The sequence below is a fragment of the Colletes gigas genome, unplaced genomic scaffold, assembly GCF_013123115.1.
Source record: "Colletes gigas isolate AHSC1104 unplaced genomic scaffold, ASM1312311v1 Colletes_gigas_Sc00026, whole genome shotgun sequence".
NCBI lineage: Eukaryota > Metazoa > Arthropoda > Insecta > Hymenoptera > Colletidae > Colletes > Colletes gigas.
The window spans coordinates 1,833,579-1,855,774 of NW_025106655.1; positions in this window are offsets into that span (position 1 = coordinate 1,833,579).

A 22,196-nucleotide genomic window follows, 5' to 3' on the forward strand; every position below is an offset into this window, starting at 1 on the left:
TAATGCGAAATCCCAGATTAAACGCGAATATTACGGTATCGCGAGAACGTTCGTCTTTATCGGGGAATCGGTTTTTTAACGATATAGATTTTACCCGTTGCTCGTACGATTTCCTAATCGCAGCGCGCGGAACTCGCCGCTGACGCAAATTTATCCTCGCGTGCTCGCGGTCCATTTGTATCCGTCGCGGTTCTGTCGATGGAAAAATACGACATTTTAATCGACGCGACGATTATACGATATATTAAATATTAAAACGATCGTTTGTCCCGGGCTCGAGGACGTCTCGAACAGAAAGAACCAGCAACCAGTAATGTATTACCTTTTTTTGTCGAATTCTTTGAGCGGATATCCAGCAAATTAAATAGCGGGTAATCCCCGCGATAATGTCTCCGTAGTATTAAAATTCACCCTGGAGCTGAATGTTTAACGAAAAATGCAGAAAATGTCGGCCACTGGGTCACGGCCGGTTCCTGTCACGTTTACTCTAAATTAACTTGAAATATCCCGGAATAAAAAAGTGCTCGAGCATGTTCGTAAAACAATATAATCAGAGAATAAGTGGAAAATATAACCTGAATTTGTTTTTTTAAATCAATAATTTAACGAAAATAAAATTTCTTAAAATCTGAATGCGAACAGATTGCGTATATGTAATTCACGAACTAATGGTTTTCATCAATTTACATACAGAATTAACTTTAATTACGTGTTGCACGAACATGATCTAGAAATTGCTCGGTATACCAAGGAAATAAAAATAACTTCAACGCGAGCTGCTTGATCGACTACATTATCCAGATACATTTGATTTAAATATATTCGATACGCAAACAAATACCAATATTCATAGCGTATAAAAATATACTTTTATCTCGATATATTAGTTTTAACAGTTTAAACGTTTTTTTTTGTGAATCTAAAAATACGAAAGATAAGATAAGAATATTAGTCGTTTCTAAGGCAAGATTTGTCTTGGAGAGATTGCCTCTAAATGAGATTTAAATTCGGTGATCAGACAGTTTGAAAAAGGTTATTTTACTATTGGTCACGATTTCGTACGACACAAACTAACGACTAACAGCATTACTATCACAAAAACGCGATTCACGAGCAAAAAATTAGATTTCCCTCGCAACGCGAACATCACGAGCATTCTTTGCAGCTCCTCGCACACCACTTTTTATCCGGAATATCAACTTTCTTAAAATACTAAACCGATATAGTAGAGAGAAAGAAACTTCCTTCAACCTAAAAATTACATTTTCTTCCTCCGCTACACTGTTCTTACTTTTAAAATTATATTTCATGCACGATCGTTTTCGAGCAATTCTCTGCGTTCAAAAATGGCCTACTTGGTCGACACACTTTCGATACTTAGTGAAAAAGTTTATCTATGTAGCTTTTTCTTAACTACATGGCGGATATTATCAATGTATTCAGACATACCGAGGCTTCTCTGAACCCGTTTATAAAACTTTCTAAAACTATCGATCCTGTCACAGTTGCTCATATCCAAACAAAAAATTATCACAAAACAAATATACAAGACCGAATTTTCGTCCCACAGAAAATTCCCACCGATCACCAACTCTTTGTTACGATAATTTTTAAGAAATTGAGACGATGCATCGAGGTTCGTGTAAATCATTAATCCCCGTTGAATTGATCTATGACCCAGGGTGCATTCCATTAAACCGTGCACAATAACCGGAGATAATCTCTGGTCGGGCACGCATTCACGGAATTAATCCGTACAACTCGGTCGAGCATGATCCCGGACTGCAGGCTCTATCGCGTCATATTAAATACGAATCACGAATTTCTCGCGGAAGCGTACCATAGATCCTTAACAGCGAGAGCACGCCGGTAGTTCAGTGGCTGTGTGCCAAGCCCTCGACGACGACGATCGAGAGTCAGCTGGTTGTGGCAACCAGCGATCCAGGCACGGTTCTCTGCAGCTTAGGCCGGAGCTCATGACAGCTCCGGGCGATGTAGGCGTGCGGATAGTTTTCGTCTCTGTTCCGCCGTTCGCCGTCGCAATAGAGAAGATTGTGCAACCGGCTGGCCGCTGGAGAACCGCCGGCGACGACCACGACCACGACCACGACGACGACGTCGCCCCGTCGGCGCGTTCCGTTCCGTTTCTGTCGATCTGGCCACTCGTAAATAGGCTAAAACCCATACCCAGATTGGTATGCGAGTACCTGACACCGAGGCCGCGTTCTCCTCGTTATAAACTCGATGCTCTCTTTCCCTTTCCTCGCCTTACGTTCACTCTCGCGCTCTGTTCACCCCCGACCAGACCGATCTCAACGGATCAAGAGGGTTGGAATGTATGTCTCGTTAATGGAACGCTCGAATCTTTCATTTTGGAAACTATTAGTTGAATAGTACAAATTATAAAAGGGGGAGAGGAGTTAGAAGAGACAATAAATACGTTTTTATTCGACTACCGTGCACTTCTTATGTACAAGCGTGAACTCAGAACGAGATTTCATTTGTTACGTCCGAATGCAGGAGATACTGTATATGATAGGCAGCACGGCCAAATCGTTAACAAAAAAGGTTCGAGAAGGGTATCATTCGAAGTAGGAGACATGATATGCCGGATAAACGTGAGTGTTAAAGGTAGTAATAGCGAAGAAACACTGTATTGTTATGAAAGAAAGTTATGTACCCACCCTCGAATAATGCAAGAGGATCAATAAACAGTAAAAATAATTCGATGATATGGCAGATAAAAATAAGTTTTAAAGGTAGCAATACTAAAGAGACACTTTAATTTTATGAAAGAACCAAGAGGGTTGAAATAATTGTTCCAGTGATCGAATACTCGAATCTTTCATTTTAGAAATATATCTATCTGCATTTTCGTCCATATCTAATGAATGGTTTGTTCAACTTTTCTAAAATTTTAATGCGCGATAAATCGTGTATAAAATCACGCGATCCCGAGTAAAAAATCGAAGGTCTGGGTTGGGTACCGTAGAAGTTTCTCCAAATCAAACAACTATTCAACGAAGAACTGTTTTATCGCTTCGATAGATTGAAAAATAACTGCGCGTTGACACGACCATAAAGCATCTACGTTGGTTGATTTAAGAACCTATGTTTAATGGATCGTATTTTATCTATCTATACGAGTACTGCGTGTTCTTAAATTATTCCCCTCTTTTTGTGAAATCGTCTTGCAGGAACAGAATTTCTTCTAGCCGAGAACTTAATTCCCTTCGACAGAATTTTACCAGTTGCAGTTGCAAACCATCGATGGAATTTTAAATAAATATGAGAACATCTGAATAATTAATAAAATAAAATCTGAACAAGCTGCTTCTGTCGAAAGATTACCAAACATCAAAGCATTGAAAACTAGAAATAATAATTCCCAAGAAAACTGTAATTAATGCACAGTCAATAAACGTGTAGTATAAAAATAATTAATTCAAAGTATAAACTCGTTATAAATCGGGCGTAAATATTTTCCGTTTGCGCAATAAAATCCATCGGCCGGGCATAATTCGTTTCAATTTAACCGAGTTGATCGGGGCGAATCTCGCGCAGGAAAAAGCCAACAGTTATTTTCGCTGAACAAGCGGATCGTACCCGATCGCCACGATTTCTTTCCCTGGCACCGTCCACGAGCCGAGTAAATACGAAATGGCGAAACAACGCGAGTTTCGTCAGGCGTTCTGTGATCGATCGGCACCGGCGGCGCTGGACAAAGAAAAATGCATTACTGTGGGAACAATTCACCGAACGAGCAACCGTTACCCTACATAGGAGCGTTGCATTGTGTGGATTCGTTTACGCGAGTTTACTTCACAGGCCCCATTTATTATTTCATTAGTGCCTCGGGGGCCCCGTTGGCCGATCGCGCGAACGGACTTCGGTGAAACTAATCGCGGGATACACCGTTCCCGGGGATCGCGTTTTCGCGACGGAACCGCGTCGAAGGAGACACGGGAAACGTTTTAGCGGCGACACGAATGGGGAAAAAGGCCGCTGATATGGAAACGAACGCGAAGGCCGAGCGCGTCGGCTGTCGCGATCCAAAGTCGACGCTTCGAAATTATTGCGATAATAAGCATCGCGATTTCCTCGTCGCGGCAAAAAGCACAATTGGAAAAAGTTCGTTTCCTTGGATCGACAGGAACGCCACTGCTTTGAATTAAAATCAATATATCGGCAAAGAAAGTAAATAAGTATATGTATAGAATTTGAAAAAGAACAACTGTTTTGTTTCCGTTACAAAGGAACTTCCGCCATTTTGGATCGCTTCGTATAGTTGCTTTGGACCAGGGAAAACTTTCCTGTTGCATGTTTTTTATTTTAACGGAAGTAATTCTTAGTCTCGTGCACGAATGCGCGGAGATAACATCTAGTGAAAGTTTTAATAAGATTACAGCTTTAGTAGAAGCCATAAGTGTACAGTATTCTCCGACGGATCCTAACGTTTTCGACCCCTTTCTTTCTGGGGTCTTATCGTTATTTATATAGTATTGGGTTCCATCTCTATTCACAAGGACATTCACAAGCTTTCGTATTTATATTTCGAGACCAGGAAGCAATAAATATAATGGTAGCTTAGATCGTTTCTCTGGTCAAAGTATAGAGTACAAAATACAAAAATAATTATTTTAATACTATTTTAATTTTATACAAATGTTCGTCTTCATTACTTTACAAGAGTATAGTAAATCGAAGTACCACATCTCTCGTGCACTATTTTTACAGTAAATCAGAATTCAGAAAATGCATTCAAAACGAAACTAATTTTATCTCGAGCCTGAACGCGTCGATGACCACGCAAAAGACAATTGGTTCGCGCGGGAAACGCGAACGTTAGCACCTGCGCGGCGGTAATTTGCTCTCAATTAGTTTATTAGAGGTCAAACGGACCGGTTGTGACGCGCCAGTCTTTGGTGGACTGGCTGGCGAACGGTGGCCCATTCATTACGCTAATAATCATGATTAACCATTATCTCATCGGACCCAATTGCCCCGCGAGTTCCCTCCGCGCTTGTACTTTCTCCTCGCAGCGTTTGACTTCGAGCCACTCCGGATTCTGTCAGCTTTCCACGTGAGAATATATCGGCGATAGCATCGTCCGACCATAAATATCACCGCGCTCCGCGCTATTTACACGTTACGGTCCCGTCCATTTTCCTACGCGCCGTGCCTATAACGATATTTACTGCCTGCCCGGTCTGAAAACGCACGGTCGGAGGAATAATTAACGCGCGATTTCTTTGACGCGATCGCGTGGTTCGCGGCTTGTCGCGGAGGATAACGCAATCGAAAGTTATCCCCAGCGCCGGTGCCCGATTCTCATTGCGAATGGTAATCGTATGTAGGAAAGGATGCAGAAACGAAGCTGTCCGCTCGGAAGGCGCAAGTTCCGAATAGATATTCGCGCCAGATAAACCAGCGACGTTTCAAAGACGAGAACAACGTCGAAACGTTTTATTAGAAATCATTTTTACCGCCTCGTCAGCCTCGAAGGAAATAACCAGAGGTCTTCGCCCGGAATAAAACGGTCGATCGACGGAGGGATAATTTCGTTTAAATCGAGAACGAATGCCGTTATAAAAGGGCTACGGGTTCCGTCGTGCCGATTCACGGTCGCGTTTGGAGATTCTCGAAAAAAAGTATCGTGTTTCAAAGGTCGGGGAAGATTGGAAAGCCTTTCGTGGCCGACGAGGATCGGATCGCTTTCGGTCCAGCGGTGATCTCATTCGCGTTAAAGATCAGGTTGCTGGCCTCTCGCGAATTTTAAAATCGCGTCAAACGTGTGCACGCACCTGAATCCTGTTTCTGTGCCGCACCGCTGAGCAAACTGGAAATTTCCACGGATCTGAAACCGTTGGTTCCGCGGCGCAGCCTGTTTTCTTTCGCGTCGACCCGTCCCGGTGTGTTTTCTTTCGCGAAATGGGACGAGCGAATCGAATTTATTCGCGTGCCCGTTCGTGGACGAGATTCGAGCAACATTCACGGAAACAAACGCACGTTGTTGCAGTACTATCCTCACGGAGGATGAGAGTTATTTAAATGGAACGATATTGTTCTAAATATCTTAATTGTCAAAGGTACGCGAGGAGCAATATCAGAAACAAAAGTTAAGAGACATACTATCTATGAAAGTTATTCAAATTTTAAAAAATTTTCATCTTTCTGTGATTCCCAAGTTTGCAACACTCTTGGCTAATTTAGTTTTTAATATATTTAAACATTCTGGAAATTGTTCGATTCGATACGAATCAATTCATTCGTCAAAGTTTCAATTTGTATTTTTTGTTAAAGTAGAATATCTATATTATCCATAATGAGTTTAGTCGATGCAACATTCGGTCGTTTAAATCATTTTAGAAGCTGTACAGAGGAACATGGCGCAGGAAATGATATTCAACAAGTACTGAATGTGAAATCCAGTTAGCGACACGTGCTTCCTGTTAGCGGACTGATTTTTATTATTGTAAACTGGTGTGGCAACAGTTACACAAGGGACAGACTTGAAAATAATAAAGAAGCATGTCGACACGGTCGAGTCGAACTAAGCGAATTTAATCGAAATTCGATCAAAAAAAACTTGAAATATCGCACCAATAACGAGAACAGCGAATAAGATATAACTGGAATAATAATTTAAATTAAGTATTCGGTTCGAAAACGCCCAGTACCCATCTCCCATCGCCGTATCGTCGGTCTTAATCGAATTTCCAGTATCGTATCCGCCTCCATGCTGCCTATATTACCTCAAATGCCAATCAAGAAAATATTTCGTTAAGACAGCGTGGTTCGGAGCGGCTATTAAAGCTGTTAATGCGCCAATGATTCGAGAGAACGACGTTGATGGACACGCCGTCTTCATCGATGGACGCTTCTTACGGTTCCTCCGGGTTTTTACTACACAAAAACCAACGTATAATACACGCGAAACGTTTCTTCGTCGAGAGCAGCGAACCGAGTTACAGTTACCAGGCTATATCGAATTTTAATCGAAAAACGAGATCGCGCTGCTTCGCGTAGGCTGGAATCGTTGGCCTAGAAACCGGAGGGGCTCGATTTTCCTCTAAATCTGGACTAGAACCGTTCAAATAATTTAATATTCAAATATTTTATAGACTGGGACCATTGGTACAATTTAATATTCAATTATTCCATCGAGTAGACTCGATGGCCTTGAAAATGGAGGGACTCGATTTTTTAAACACAGAGAGAGAAGTTTCGTTAAAAAATCTTTGCAATTACGTTTAGAGATAAATAATCTTTGATGTTTGTATCAAAAATATTTTGAAAATTCGCTAAAGATGTCAAAGGTGAAATATTTTTCTTACAAGAGGGGAGTCAAGATATTAGAAACGAGTTTGTTCGCCTCGAAAATTCAAACTGATATTCGCTAATGTTTAAAATTATAGAAGCTGTATAATATGTTTAAAATCATATAAGCTAGAAGCTGAGGACGACTTTTGTCCTTTCGAGAATATCTACAACCGTGGCTGGATAATTCAAGATTGGATAACAAAGTTATAGCAAGATTACAACGAATTAAACGCTGGCTCTCGGCTCGCTTGTGTATTCAGTCGGAGGAACTATAAATTCCGCGTTTAAGGCTGTATTATGTTCTGCCAGGCAACAGGATCGTACTATATCCTGAGTATTATTACCATTACGCGCAGTAATTCCTGCCATCGTTTAAAGGGCGTGCACGTGAACGCACGTGACGAGGCAGTAAATTCTGTACCGGCGCGTGTCTGAAATATCATTTGCTCCTGAACATGCCTTTTCAACGTGCAATGCCATATACCTAACCACTTTCGTAGCTTTCGATTTCTTCCTAATCAACTCTCAAGCTTTATCTCGGATAAAACGGATCCACTTTCCGCGTTGCAGCCTTGCTCGAGAAGTCTCGTCATTTTTCAATAGAAAACAAGAGAAGCCAAATTTTATTACACTAAAAATTATTTCATCCGACCAATGGAAATTATAAAATATTTTGAGTATTGGATATTATAGTATAAAACGACATTCGTATAACGATAAACATTTATTAGTAATCACGCCTCGCTGTAGTGGTTGTTAGGACACTGTCTACTGTTTTTAAACATATACATACGTATCTAGATTCTGGATATCCCTGAATCTATCGGGTGAATTCTTTTATATATCCACAGGTACAATAACGCCTATTTAACATTAGTCGTTTCAGTTTTGTATTGTATTTATAGAATTTCCAACATTGAGGTTCAATTTGAAAATGAAAAAATCTCAGATATAATGTATTTATCGTTAAATTGAATTACTTGAAAACGTAGTACAGCTTGTGTGAAATTTGGAAAAAATTTGAAATAAATCATCGTCTAGCGAACGAATGGAAAGGAAAAGAAACTGTTTCGAGAGCCTCGTGGTTGTCGTTTGGGGAATCGTATTTTGAAAGGAAGCGAAAGATTTACAGAACTCGGTGAATAAAACTGCAGAATAATACGAGGAATGCCGTAATTTCGTTCGCAGTTATCGGGTCACCGCGACGGTAAGGGATAAAAATTTACTTGGACGTCGAACCGCTCGTTCCTTAAAGCCGGATAAAATACCGTGTTCGGGTCCGCGTATCTCGTCGTTGGCATAAATCCTCGAATGGACACGGCTGCTCTCCACGCACTCGAACGCGGTATACCGGGTGAGCATCAAAGCACGCGAGATATATTCGGCGCGATCGGATCTTGCCGCAGATTTATTAAGGCTTTCTTTCCATTCGCCCTGACGGGCCGTAACTCATTAGGCTTGGGTGCCGTTGCGGGTGCGTCAATCTTCCTCGCCGCAAGCCGCGCGAAAGCGCGTCTTCGAGAGTAAAGAAAGACGTACGCACGTATAAATAAAGCCTCGCATTCTACAGGGTGTACCCTAACATATGGGACCCACTTCGACGGTCGATCGAGGACGCAACGATGAAAAATGCCCGTATAAATGTGTCCCATATTTGATATCCGTCCACCACTTGCCGCCATTTTGTACCGTCGTTACTCTTAACCTCCACGGTTCCACGACACTCATTCTCACTTTTAAGTAATCAATTTTTTGGTTTTCTTTCTGTCTTTAAATCTTTGTATCGTTTCATCGATACTGAATCCTTTCTGAACACCATCTGATAGTTTCACTATCATATAAACTAACAAAATTAATTCTCGATACGAGTGATACCGTAACAAATTTTAAATTTGTAAAATGTTTGGAGGGCGCGTAGAAACTCCAGCTAGCAAACATCACAGCAATCAATTTTTATAACGCTTGAAAAGAATAATTCTATCAAACGATACCGACATGCGAGAATCCTAACAGATTAGAAGCAAAAATGAATACGAAATGCGTTATCCCACGCACAGTATTCCAAGGTTAAGGATGACATCGACCAGGTTATCCAACGTCGCGCGTTAAGAAACGTAAAGGTTAAATGTCGAAAACTGTCGACTCTATCGAACGCCTCGGAAATACTGTTATCTTTAAGTAAGTATAATATGTACCATTGCACACTAAATTGCATGAAATGTCAACATTCATTCCTTTCCTACAGGAAGGTCCCCCGACCCGTGCGTGTAAAGCAAATTAATCAAGCGGCCGTTTGCGTGTCCAGACATTTACATATTTCTTCGCGGATGTCGGGAAAGCTTGGACACGCTCCTGCCCACGGCTAATTCTGTAATATTTTACGATACCGATTCGTTGTTAAATTCCATTTTGCTGGCAACTACGCGAGAAACCATCAAACTCTATCATTTTTCGGTCGAGCAACGAACCGCGACACGAAAGAACGATCTCGCTGCCTCCATCTTTGATCTTCCTCGTTATCCGTGCAGAGAAACCACCGGCGCGTTATCAAACGAGCGTACGTACGCGCGATCTGATTGATTTACGTCGCTGGTCGCGTATATCGCGATGCAATTACGCGCTCGCTAATAGACCGTATTATAAACAATTTGAGAATTCTTTTCAGCCGCAAAGGAACGTGATTTATCGACTCCCCGGCGAGCCGGGGATCTAAGAAGACGTACAAATCGAGGATAGCCCCACGGTGTTGCGCAATGGCGTTTCTAAACGCGGCTACCCGATTTGTAATAAATCAATCGACGTCTGAGATAAATCGATTCCGGTATTCTCCGCATGATGTGTTCATTCCGCGGGTTACTGGCCGGGTGAAACAGTCAAGGATCTACGTACAGTTACATGATTTAACCCTTAATTACCAGTCTTGCATATGCGCCATAGCTCGTCAATAATTTCCCAGCGGAGCCTGGATCGCCTACCCTAAAAGTGGAACTTTTGCCTCGAGAAACTCGAAACTACCTTAAAACAAACTACCTCGGCAAGAGTTAAGATACAGCGAAACGTGTAATTAATATTTTGTACAAGTACGATCGATACAGGCATTGACCGTATTTACTGTAGATATAAAAACGCGATTTCATTCTGTTAACCAGCAACAAATATCACTGAATGATATTGCGATATTCTCGACTTAACGCTAATAACAGTTAATACTTGTTAACGTGCTTACATCGCGAATTAATGAAGAGCGTTTTCCGTTCAGGTGTGTCGACTTAAAATTATTCGCGCTTAAGAGCACCCAATTACTATTCCATCGTGCCGTCCAATAACAAACTGTACCCGTGTCCTGACGATTATGCATTTAATGATCCTTCGCAAGCCTTCCGTAATTGTCGCTAATTAGTGCGCTTAACCCACTTCCATATTACGTGCGTTATTTAGTACGCGCCATTCGGGTAGTTACATGCATCGGTGTGAACGTCGCGCGAACGCGCGGGAAATTATGCAATTGTCGTCTAACATTTCGAAAAACGTTCCGACAGGTTGTATACTCGCACGAAAAAACTACTTTTAATCCCTCTATTTCAGTGATTTCTAAACATTTTCTAAGATAATACTATTTACATTATTAATTCATACTCGGTATGTTACTTTGAAGTATAAATGGTTGGTTTTACAAAACAATGGATAAAAGCGTGTAAATATTATTCAGCTACGAAATTAAAAATGGATGAGCCTGTATGCAAAATGTTAGCCTTCTAGTTCTTGAAATATAAGCGAATAAGAATTAATTTATGTCTACGTAGATGTCCCTTTATATTTTTGACAAAACTAACACGAAGTATGCAACTTTTAGTGGAATTCACCACGTGACTTTGGGAGAATCTCTGACGCTGATCAAAATGTGTATCACAGGTGAAACTACGGCCAGTCGAATCAAGAAAATAGTCAGCATACAGTAAAGAATTGATGGTCAGTGTTTCCATTAGAAGAATATTAATATTGAAGTGTTGAAAAAAAAGCTACTGTCGCAGTCACGTGCCTTTATTTGACCACGCGATAAATAAATCGAAGTTCAGCAAAATTGTACTCGAGTAACAGATAATGAATAAAATAGACACACAGAGATTTGACGACACATTCTGTCTATTATTGTAAAAAATAAGTATTCGCGCGATCCATTCACGGTTAAGGATAACAACCAAAGCTCACCGTACCTGGACGAAATGTTGATTCGATGCTCGTAGCCACTAGAATACACATTTTCTTGCACTCAGTTTCGTTACTAAATACGTATATTGTCACTGAATACACTACACGAGCTTCAGCGATCCATCTACGGTCAGCGTAGAACGTCAAATGTAATTGAAATCGATTACTCCACGCATATCAACCGAACACTCGATGTTCACTGTTAGCACGCCTGCGACTGACTGGCCCTGTATATTACTTAATTCTTTTTCTGCCGCTAGGGGTTTTCAAACATGGTGCACCCACAGTGTTTACAAACATTTCGAACCGAGTTCTCGATCGACCAGGCGATAAGCAATGAAAACGAATCGATCGAAATTACGTCTATTAGCAAATATAACAGTTTCTCGTAATCTTTGTACTTTTTCATAAAGAAAATATCCGAAGAAAACTCACATTAAACAAATATTTATAAATGTATAAAATAATATACAAATAATTTATAATTGACTTTTGTTATAGACGAACACTGCGAATAACAAATGATTAGAAATTATTTGCCTACGTAAAGATTATTAACAATGCCTAATACATTATCGAGAATAGAATGGAATATTCGTTAATCGAATGTAAATTTCATTTTCTCCCAATCACATTATTCCTGCATATTTTCTTACATCGTGTTTCATTCAACGCATAAATTCGTTTCAACCTTTTGTGCACGAGGTACGCCTCGGGCAGCGTACGATGATTATCGCATTCTGCAAACAACAATTTAACAGAATAACGTAGCAAGCAATTTTGGAGTTATTCTATTGGAATTGATTACATATTAACTTTCACTGCAACGTTGCATTCAGTTTGCATATGCACGACGTGGAAATAAATCAAAATTACTGTCGACCGCTACAGAAAATTCCTATTGTAAATGACTTCATTTTTCCATGATCGGCATGCATCTAGATATCCCGATAAGCAGCAAAAGTTTAGCAACGAATCTAACGGCGAGCAGAGCGAAATTTAACGAAAGTTTCTCTTAAGAGTTCGATGCTCACTTTCTCACGCAGTGAACTGCATCGATATTCGCGTACGAGCACACTTTCGAGCGTGTCGTTCTCGAACTTAGGCCTACGACCGTCTATCGAGCGTTGTATTTCACGGTAAACAAACCTCCGGCGTTAAGGTGTTAATTCACGCTAATGCTCCACCCTCGTCGTTAATATCGGAACGCCGCGAGACAAACGCGAAACGAAGTTAATGGGCAAATTACTTTTCCACGGGATAACGTCCGCTGGACGAACGATTTATGGTGTCGATATGCACGCAGAAAATTTCCTTGTTCGTACGGGCCGCTCACGCGGATACGCGCGTGCGCAGTGCACGACACGCTAGCGCGTGCGCAGAACAACGGGGGGGAAAAAAAGGAATCCCAGATATTATTTTGCGCGGCGTAATAAATATTCTTGGTCGATAAATGGAATTTACGGGATACGAGTCGAAGAGTTTGTCGTTGCTCGATAAACGTGGAACACGTTCAAGGTATACGAGTAGACCTTATGGACTTTTGGTCTTCTACAATAGCGAGTGTATTTGATTGAAATTTATTTATGAAGTATACCTACAAAAAAATATTAAACAATGTTTTCTTATTCGCCTTTGACTGCATTTGGTCAAACATCGCGTCGGTTGAACGGACGCAAGATGGAGCATCTAGTATTGAATACATTGCTTGTTAGAGGTTCTCTCTTGTTAACAGGTAAACATGCATTAGAACGAGCCTTCGATCCCAATCCCACGAGATGAGTATCTGATTCATCGCCAGACAACGCGAATAGTCATCGTCGATTGTACGCGAACACTGTTATAACGAAGTATTAAGGATAATTTCGAATGTCCGCAATCGTTCGAGACGCGGATGCGCGCGCGAGTAAACGGATCCGCGTGTGACTCAAAAGCGGCATATAATATAACTGTACATTATATCGTTCCTTTCCCCTTTTCGATTTCTCTGTTCGCGAGTCCCCCGCCTCTCCTTCGATCGCTGTTCGAATTAAGGTTTGGCGAATATTCGTAAAAATTATGGAGGCTCCCCACTGAAACTTTCACGTCGTTAGCCGGTACCCTTATTTTCATACGCGAGACGCGTATCGTTCGTTGCATGGTTAGAGTTCCTGAATGGCGCTTTATCACGCTGCGAACCATCGTTAAAAGCGGAGCATTCGCGATGTTTAATTAACCGACGGTTCACGTGGCCTCTTGGTACACAAACTTACAGTCGAACCTGTTTGGTTGCATGGGATTCAGTAACTGGGAACAGTCGGTAATAATCATATTGAAAAGGTAGGAGAAACTATGCAACCGATGTGTATCTTCGACTCTCCGTAGACGCAGTGGTTCTTAATATTTCCTTTCCATGGACCCTTAAAAATTTGTTTCTCAAAGAAATTGTTAGCATTCGTAAGTTTGCACAGATGTCCACCCTTCTCCGTATCAGCAGCGCGACTAAGAATGTTCTGATCATTAAATAGACTCGCATAATTAACAAAATAATGTGCCAGGTGAAACGTTTGTCGTCGACTTCATTACGCATTACCAGTTATCGATTTATGTATAAATCTCGCTCTACTTCGTTCCGAGCTGATTTCACGCACCGTGATTCAATTATTTAAATGAAGGAATTAACAAAGATCGAAGAAAAACAACATAGTATTCGTGTCAATGGAGATCGGGAATTGAATCTGACCATTGCACGATCCGGAGATAAAAAAAAAAGGATCGACTTAAAAATGCAATAATTAAACAGGAATATTTTATCGTACAAATCGGCGTATTTGGATCTAAATTAGTTTCTGCATAACGCAACGCGTTAAATTTACATCTAAATACACCTGTTTAATGGAATAATATATCTACTTCAAATTATTGCGTTTTTTGAGTCCCCATTGGCTTAGAGTAGAATATCTTCCGAAAGATTTCGTGACTCGTTCAAGACGCTTCTAATGAACTGCGCCAAATTAGTACAACGGATCGATCACTTCGCCCCGACGTATGCCGGAACATCATTTTTCCCGTTCGTAAACTCATTCCGCTTCATTCATAATAACGTCCGCGGGATGCGCGCGCTTTCGAGCCAATCAGCTCGGAAAAACAAGGAAGTCTGACGAGCAGGCGGTAGGAAACATAAATCAATACTCGCACGATCCACAGCTTGGATAATTGAAAGACATGCTCAAGTATATCCATTAACTTAATAGTGGTCGGTAATTATTCGCCAAGGACACTATATCCATTGCACAGTAATTAAAATCCAATGCTTAATAACCTACGTGCCTGCCAATCGACGCAAAATGGGTTGTCTTTGCTGTCCAACCTCTTCTTCGACCATTTCCATCAAATCCCATATTTTCATTGAATTAAATATATTCTATGCAGGATGTGATCGAAACGAGCAGCCAAACTTCACTAGTTTGTTAATCTTAATTCTTGAAATATAAAATTACACCAGTACGAAGGAACTAATTAAATTATATAACAATATTGTTGAATAAAGTAGGAAAGGAGTATTATTAACTAAGTCGAATCAATCTGATATTTCACTGTTCAGAAGTCGTTGCCTCCGAAGCGATTAAATCAAAGAAATAATATCAATTCTTGTTTAGAATAAACGATAACATTATTTATGATCGAACGGGTCGGCTTGACGCTAGAATCTGTACCCGTCACGGTAAATACGAAAATTGTTGGTCTCTGTCTGAACGGCTCGATAGTCGAGATAGCATTTATCAAGATGGCAAATTTATTCTAACATCGAGTGGGCAGACATCCACGAAACGTGTAGGCGAGCTAATGGATACTGCAGAGTCTCTTAGAATCTCTATTTAGAAACCTTTCCTCGAAGACGCTGCCAAAAGTGCATTTACTTCCGCTGTCAGATCAGAGAAATTGGATCATTGCTATACAATTAACCGAAGAAAACAAAGTAAATCAATATTCAGGGAATTTTAGATCTTAGACACAAGAAGAGTTCACATTTTGGAGAAGAAGAGTTAAAAAGTGTTGGAATATGATTACTTCGAAAGATCCTTGATGAAATTAATAATATTATATTATCTTATAGAGTCCATGAACATGTCCAAGTGTACACACCGATTACAACAGTAAAATAAGATTCTAATGTCCGACTATTTCGGTACGCGCAGTATAAAACTAATGGACGATAAGTAAGAAAGAAGAGAGTGGAGGGAAATTGCGGTCGTCGTAAACGGAAACGCGTTCGAGCGTCTCGTTGTAAAAAATATTCCCCCTCCTCGTGCACCCTCGATCCCGGAACGATGAATAGACAAAAAGATGGAGCGGAGAACCGTGACGACGTGGTTCTTTGCTTTCAATTTCGTTTTAGTTTCGTTCGTCACCATTATTCGCGCGACCCTGTCCTTGAAACGGGTTCGCAGCCACGGTTCCAGCGACAGCCAACGATTGAGTAATCGCGTAGCGGTACCCGTTATCCTTACCCTGTGTTTCGGTTCTGTTCCCCGTCTAAAAATAATTCCCCCGACCTGTACGCGACGTCTCGAAACGCCCGGCATCGACAGGCTCACGCTCGACTTTGATACTTCTTGCTTTCTATTTCAATTTATCTTCGAGCGTGACAGCCGAAGCCACCGCGAAAAGAAACGGTAGAAGTCTCGTTTCCATTTTTATCCGCCGTTTATCGGTCGATTTTCAATACCGACGTTGGCAGCTTCATAGTCGTCGCGAAACGTCAGAAGTTGATTATTTTGCTTATTTCGCTTCTTGCCCCGGAACAGTTATATTCCGGAGATCGTTCCATTAACGATAGATGAAGTTTCTTTCTGCCCGGCAGGCGGACGCTTCTTCGTTTCAAGAATGTTGCAGAAATTGCAACGGGGATTATAGTTGTTTATTTCAAACTTAATTTCTTAGCGATCGTCCAACCATAACCTCGTGTTTTCAACGCGGTGCAATCGTTGTCAAGTTTTGCTTTTAATTTACTCAAACGGAAACCCTCGAGTATCTCAATGTACGAAAAAATGGATGGCCATTTTAAAAAAAAAACGACTGGAATTTCGAGTTGAAAAGTTCGATTTGTATATACGTTCCGTGTCTTAAAGAAATTAAAAGTCGAACTCGAACTCGAACTTCCCGCCATCGTTCGGGCCCAAAGCTCTCGATCATTTCGCGCGAGGCCACCTTATCGCCGCGCAGATTTTTATCGTGTTTGCTCGATGTAAATCGTATCTACCGGGTGGGTGTAGGAGCACCGAGCCCTCTGGAAGCCAACGATATTACGAGTCTTGGCCTGCGCCGCAAGGACGTCGAGCTCTCCGGGCAGGCATTGTAGATTTATGGGATCTATCCGCTTGTATCAACGCTGTAGATCGACGTCTATGCTCGACGTATATCGTTCGCGGCGGATTATGAGTGTGCATACGTTGGACGCTACGTACGTGTTGCAAATCGTGCACGTGTGCGCGCCTCTTTCGCATTCAAGACTTCTTATACGCGCGCGCCGCGGGAACACGGAACTCTTACATCACCGTCGATACCTCTACTCGCAATTATCAGCCTATCGATACACCCTGCCATGCAGGCTTCGTAACTTTGTTAATACCGACGGTTCTCAACCTAACCGATTACCACGACCTCCATCGTGCAATTAGGCATACGCGTTAACGAGATTTACGGGTTCCCCCCGGTTTCGCGTTTGATTGTTTCCTTCTTATTTATATCGTATTTTATAGTCGAGGTCGACAACCAATGCTATGGAATTTTTTAATTTTATGGACACATTTCATCGTGATTTATTCAGACATGTTCATTTAAAATTGTTTCGTTCTCACCCCCGTTGAGCAAACTATAACGAATTATATCTCTCTACATTCTATAACATTAATTCATTTTTCGATCGCTTCTGGAATTAATATCATCGCAACCTGTGTTTTTAACAATAAAAAATGCCAAGCGTCGAGTAAATAACATTTTAAGCGTTTGTACAGCAACTTCGTCCAAGAAGCGAGACAGTTACAAACGACTCGAGCGGAATTGTTTTTAAAAGAAATAATTTTTCGGCCGCTACGTCGTGAGTTTTTGCGACGCCGGCTACCGAAACTTTCGCAAGCCTGACGTTGACGAGTAATTAGTCGGGCACGAAATTATACCGATTATTGTATTTGTCTTCGTAAATTGGCCGGTCGCAATTAACCGAGCGCTTCACACTTTCTCGCCGGGGAAAAATATCACGTCCAGGGCGTAGCATCGATCGTCGAGAGAAGAGGCGCTCTCCTGGCACAATTTTATTCGTCGAACTCTTTAATTACCTGTCTGTCTTTAACGGCACTCGATAATACCGCGAACGAGAAACACACTCCGTGCATTAACACGCAAATGTTACGTCCGTCTTGGAAGGGTGCCCGTTCATGACGGCCATTATCATTAGTCACGTGTCAATTCTCGATCCCGATCCATAAAATATAACGTAAAAATTTTTCGTCTCGCCGCCCGAGCCCGACAGGCGGTTCGTTATACGCGCTCGAATTTACACGATTTACGTAATTATTACGTTTTGAAAGTACCTGGCGATTGTTACGCCCGTAATTTCTAACGATTCCGAGCAACAATGTTGAGGGTTTCGTAGCCGGTCGGCGAGAAAAAAACTGTTCCTCGAGAGGCACTTGCATGTAAAAAATCCCTCCAAACGAGCGTTTTCTCTGCTCTGAAATTACAATTTTAAATTCTCCCGGCAAAACATGGATGAGCGTCGAATATTTATACGATACAACGTTAATGCGAATTTCAAATGTCGACTCGACGATTGTTGGGCAAACTTTATTCGCGAGTGATGAATAAAAATTTTACAAATTCGTAAATTTTTTTTTTTAAATTAAATTATATTTACAACTAGCTTCATTGAGCTAACCAGAAAATTTGATGAACTAAAGACATAACATGCATGCAGTAAACACTCCGTAGCGTTTAGTTAATTCTGCAAATCGAGTTCCTTTTTAGTCTTCTGTGTGTGGTGACTGATTTAGATCCTTAACGTTATCGTTGAGGTTAATACATGTTCAGAAACCCTGTGTAACGCTTGCAAGGCACTCGAATAATAACAAATAAATATGTTCCTAGGGTTGGAGCTCGATTAATTGCAAGGCGTTCTGACCCGTTACAGTTAGGAAGTTGAATTAAGCAGCGCGCGTCCCAGGGACGATTCTAGCCGCGATCTACATTTCGCTGTTATGGCGGACGTTGAATTTGCAAACGTTTATCGACAGGCTCGTTACGTAAGCCGGAATATTCCCGGCGTATAACGGGACGCGGGGACGAGGCGTCCCGTGCGGACGACGCACGCGGTTTAAATTCTAAGTCCGATCGCGACGCATTGAATAACGCGTTATGTCACGCGGAGCCACGCGGTGGAGTAACCGCGAATATTCATCTTAATTAAACGTCGCGTTAAACGACCTTTTTACTCGAACGAGACGACCGCGGGTACATTCCGTGCAACGGGATTGCGTGACACGAAACACGTTGGCGTTTCAGCGCGCCGGTCACGTAAAAATGGCGGCGCCCTATAATAAGAAATAAAACGTGGCTTCCTTCTGAGCGTTACTTTCAATATTGCGCCAATTTGCGACCGCTCGTTCAACCTCTCCTTATTATTCCTGCACCCTTCTTCGTAATTGGTTCTACGATAATTGTTTCTAGTTCTTGCGCGTCCATACGCAGCCGATAGCGTTCCTTAATTTCTTCGTTGGCGATCGATCTTATTCAAAACCGTTTCCAACGAATGTTCTTGTTCTTTATTTGTACACTGTGTTATTTATCGTACGTCTCGCGCATTCCTTTAAACTCGATCCTATTCGCTGCACCTTTTCGCCGTAATTAATTCAATTCTTCGAATTCTTCTTTACGGATCGATCTCGTTCGTTGGAATTCATAAATTCCAATACGGATTTATTGCAACGAAACGTACTGTCGATGATGCACGACAACATTTGAATGCTTTCCAGCACCGTGTGTCCGATTGTCTGATTGAGGAACAGAGATTGCGCATAGAGTTGGCGAATAAACTAGCTTGGATTTTATTATCTTCGTCTCTTGCAACACGAATATGTCAACACCGTTATTCGTAACTATTGCATCATATTAGGAATGTTATTGCTGTTAAATAAGCACCAAGGTGCGCAGTTTATTGCTACGTAAATATGGCTAACATTTAAATTTCTCATTATCTTTTTACCCCGCATTCGGCGCTCGTTTAACAACGACTCGTTTTTGCAAACAAAAATACAAGATGGACGAAATAACTTTTCCATCTCGTTTCCAATTTCATCGCAGCGAGTGCATTAATGGCGTTTTACCCTTCGTCGCGTCGGTCTGGAATTATCGAAAACAAATAACGGTTCGCGTGAACTTTGGAGGAACTTTGCGTCTGTGAAACCGGTACTTATCTCGATATTATACCGTTGCATAACTTCGTTTCAGATGTATGGACCGACTGCCATTTATAAATTTTCCGGACGCTTATGCAACCGGCGTAAACACGCCGCACGCCGTGCAAAATCGGTGACCGGATTATTTTCCACGCGACCGAAATTTTTGCGCCAGAACGCGTCGAAACGTCCGAGGAATCGAGTCCGTGGCTCGACGTCGCGTAATTTCACGCGCAACCCGTGCAACTAATATGCCAGGGGATAATGGCGAACGCCATAATTCGCCGTATAAGTGGAAAGTGTGGTGAAATCGCTGGACGATAAAAGAAATTGAAAATTTCCGTCTGACGTCGATCGAACGCGAATTTCGATACTTCGATGGCGATAGAATCTCGATTCATCCCTTAGAGTAGCATGAATTATCTTTTAATAGGAAATCTTATTAGTAATTAGAAGACTTACTGTATTTAGTTTTAGTCCAGTGTTTAAATTCTGAATCGCTCGCGGTACCAAAATGGAGTCTCGAAATGTTCTCCCTGGCTTCGTAGGATTAATCCTGATACTCGATCGGCGCAGAAAATGTTCGAGTATCCGTGTAAGAAGCGATATATCGCGAAGTTCGACAGGCAGTACCGATAACCCGTCCATTTTGGACACGAGACCCACGCGATGGCAGGACGGATTAACTTTCGGGGCGCGTTTTAATGCGATTCCGTGGCAGCTGCAACGGTGGATCTCGGTCGAAAATTTCGTCGAACGGGTTTCCAGTCTGATAATGTTTCTTGCGACCCGTTTCGGCATGAAATACTTTCCATGCCGCCGTGAACACTAAATAGACACCCGTGGAAAACGCGTACGAACGGTCGCGTACGATCGTGGGCCACGAAGTGGAAAAGAATAAAGAGCGCTCGCCGAGGAACATACCGCTCGCGCGGGAATAATTGAACAGCCTCTGTTCGTCGTTCAGAAATTACGCGACGAAGAGGATCGTGACGTTGTTGTCACCTTTGACCACGAAAGACAGCGTTAACGAACTAATTTCAGCCTTCGTTCCTCGTACAATTTGACGCGCGATTTAATTTCTAATAATTTGTCGAACGTACACTATTTAATTTTGATTAAGTTTGTTTGTGGGCACGAAAAAGAATATTTCATGATTGTGAAACTTGACATCAAGAACTTGTGTCAGACTCGTCATTTTACGGCAAGGGGTTAAATCTAAATTACTTCTGGAGATCTCGAGGATAGGAGGAACTGATCGACGAAGGTCGTAGGCAATTTTTAAAGAATAATATTCACGTTTTGATTAAATTTACGAATTTAAATTAAAAAGTTTGTATTCCCAGCCTCGAGACGTAATTAAGTTTTCGACGAGATTTGTCCTTGGATAACGATGATGGAGGCAACGTTCTGCCCAACTCTGGGGCCCGTCAAAATGGCGGAGCTCTCATCGAGGCGGATTAATGGATCTACTAAATAAATAAACCTAGAATAATTCATCTCGACATAAACAATGACCGATCGCAGCATTCTCGTCGAGGTTCCCCGGACAATTACGTATCGCGCGATACAACTGGCTCACGCTTGCGTATCACGGTTCTTACATGTCCTCGCATTAGCCGTGACTACAATTATGCCGCTTCGGTAACGGTATCTTCATTTTCTCGGATGTCTCTCCCGCGATACATCCACTACGCACACCTACTTTACATTCCTCGCCGTTTGCAAATGCTCGCGCAATATACATTTTAAACGACTTCCAGGATGATTCCCTTGAGCGTCTTCTTCCGCGACGCGAACGCCCCGATCCTCCTGCTCTCATCGCTCATTCCGCGCGAGCTGCGCGATTCCGCGACCAGCATTCGCGTATTTAGCCATACGACTTCGGGAAAACCCTTCTTTCGAGTCTCTTCGAGATCGTTGACGAAACTGATTCGCTAAAATCGTGGAATGTCAGCTTTATTCCTATTAACACTTTGACTGCCACGTCACCCACATATGGGTGACAGAACTGTTAACAGTAGAACTGTAATAATGAATTCTCAAGTTGAAATGTTAAAGAAAATAAATTTTAATAGGCTTCGTAAATTTTAATGAGGTTACGAAAGCAACTACTACGACAACTTTTAAGTTGTGTAGTTTACAATTGCCTAAAATGAAAGTTTTGGTCCCGTAAACAATTTTAGGATTTTAGACTGGCAGCTATTTTAGACTGGCATACTATTGAGTCTT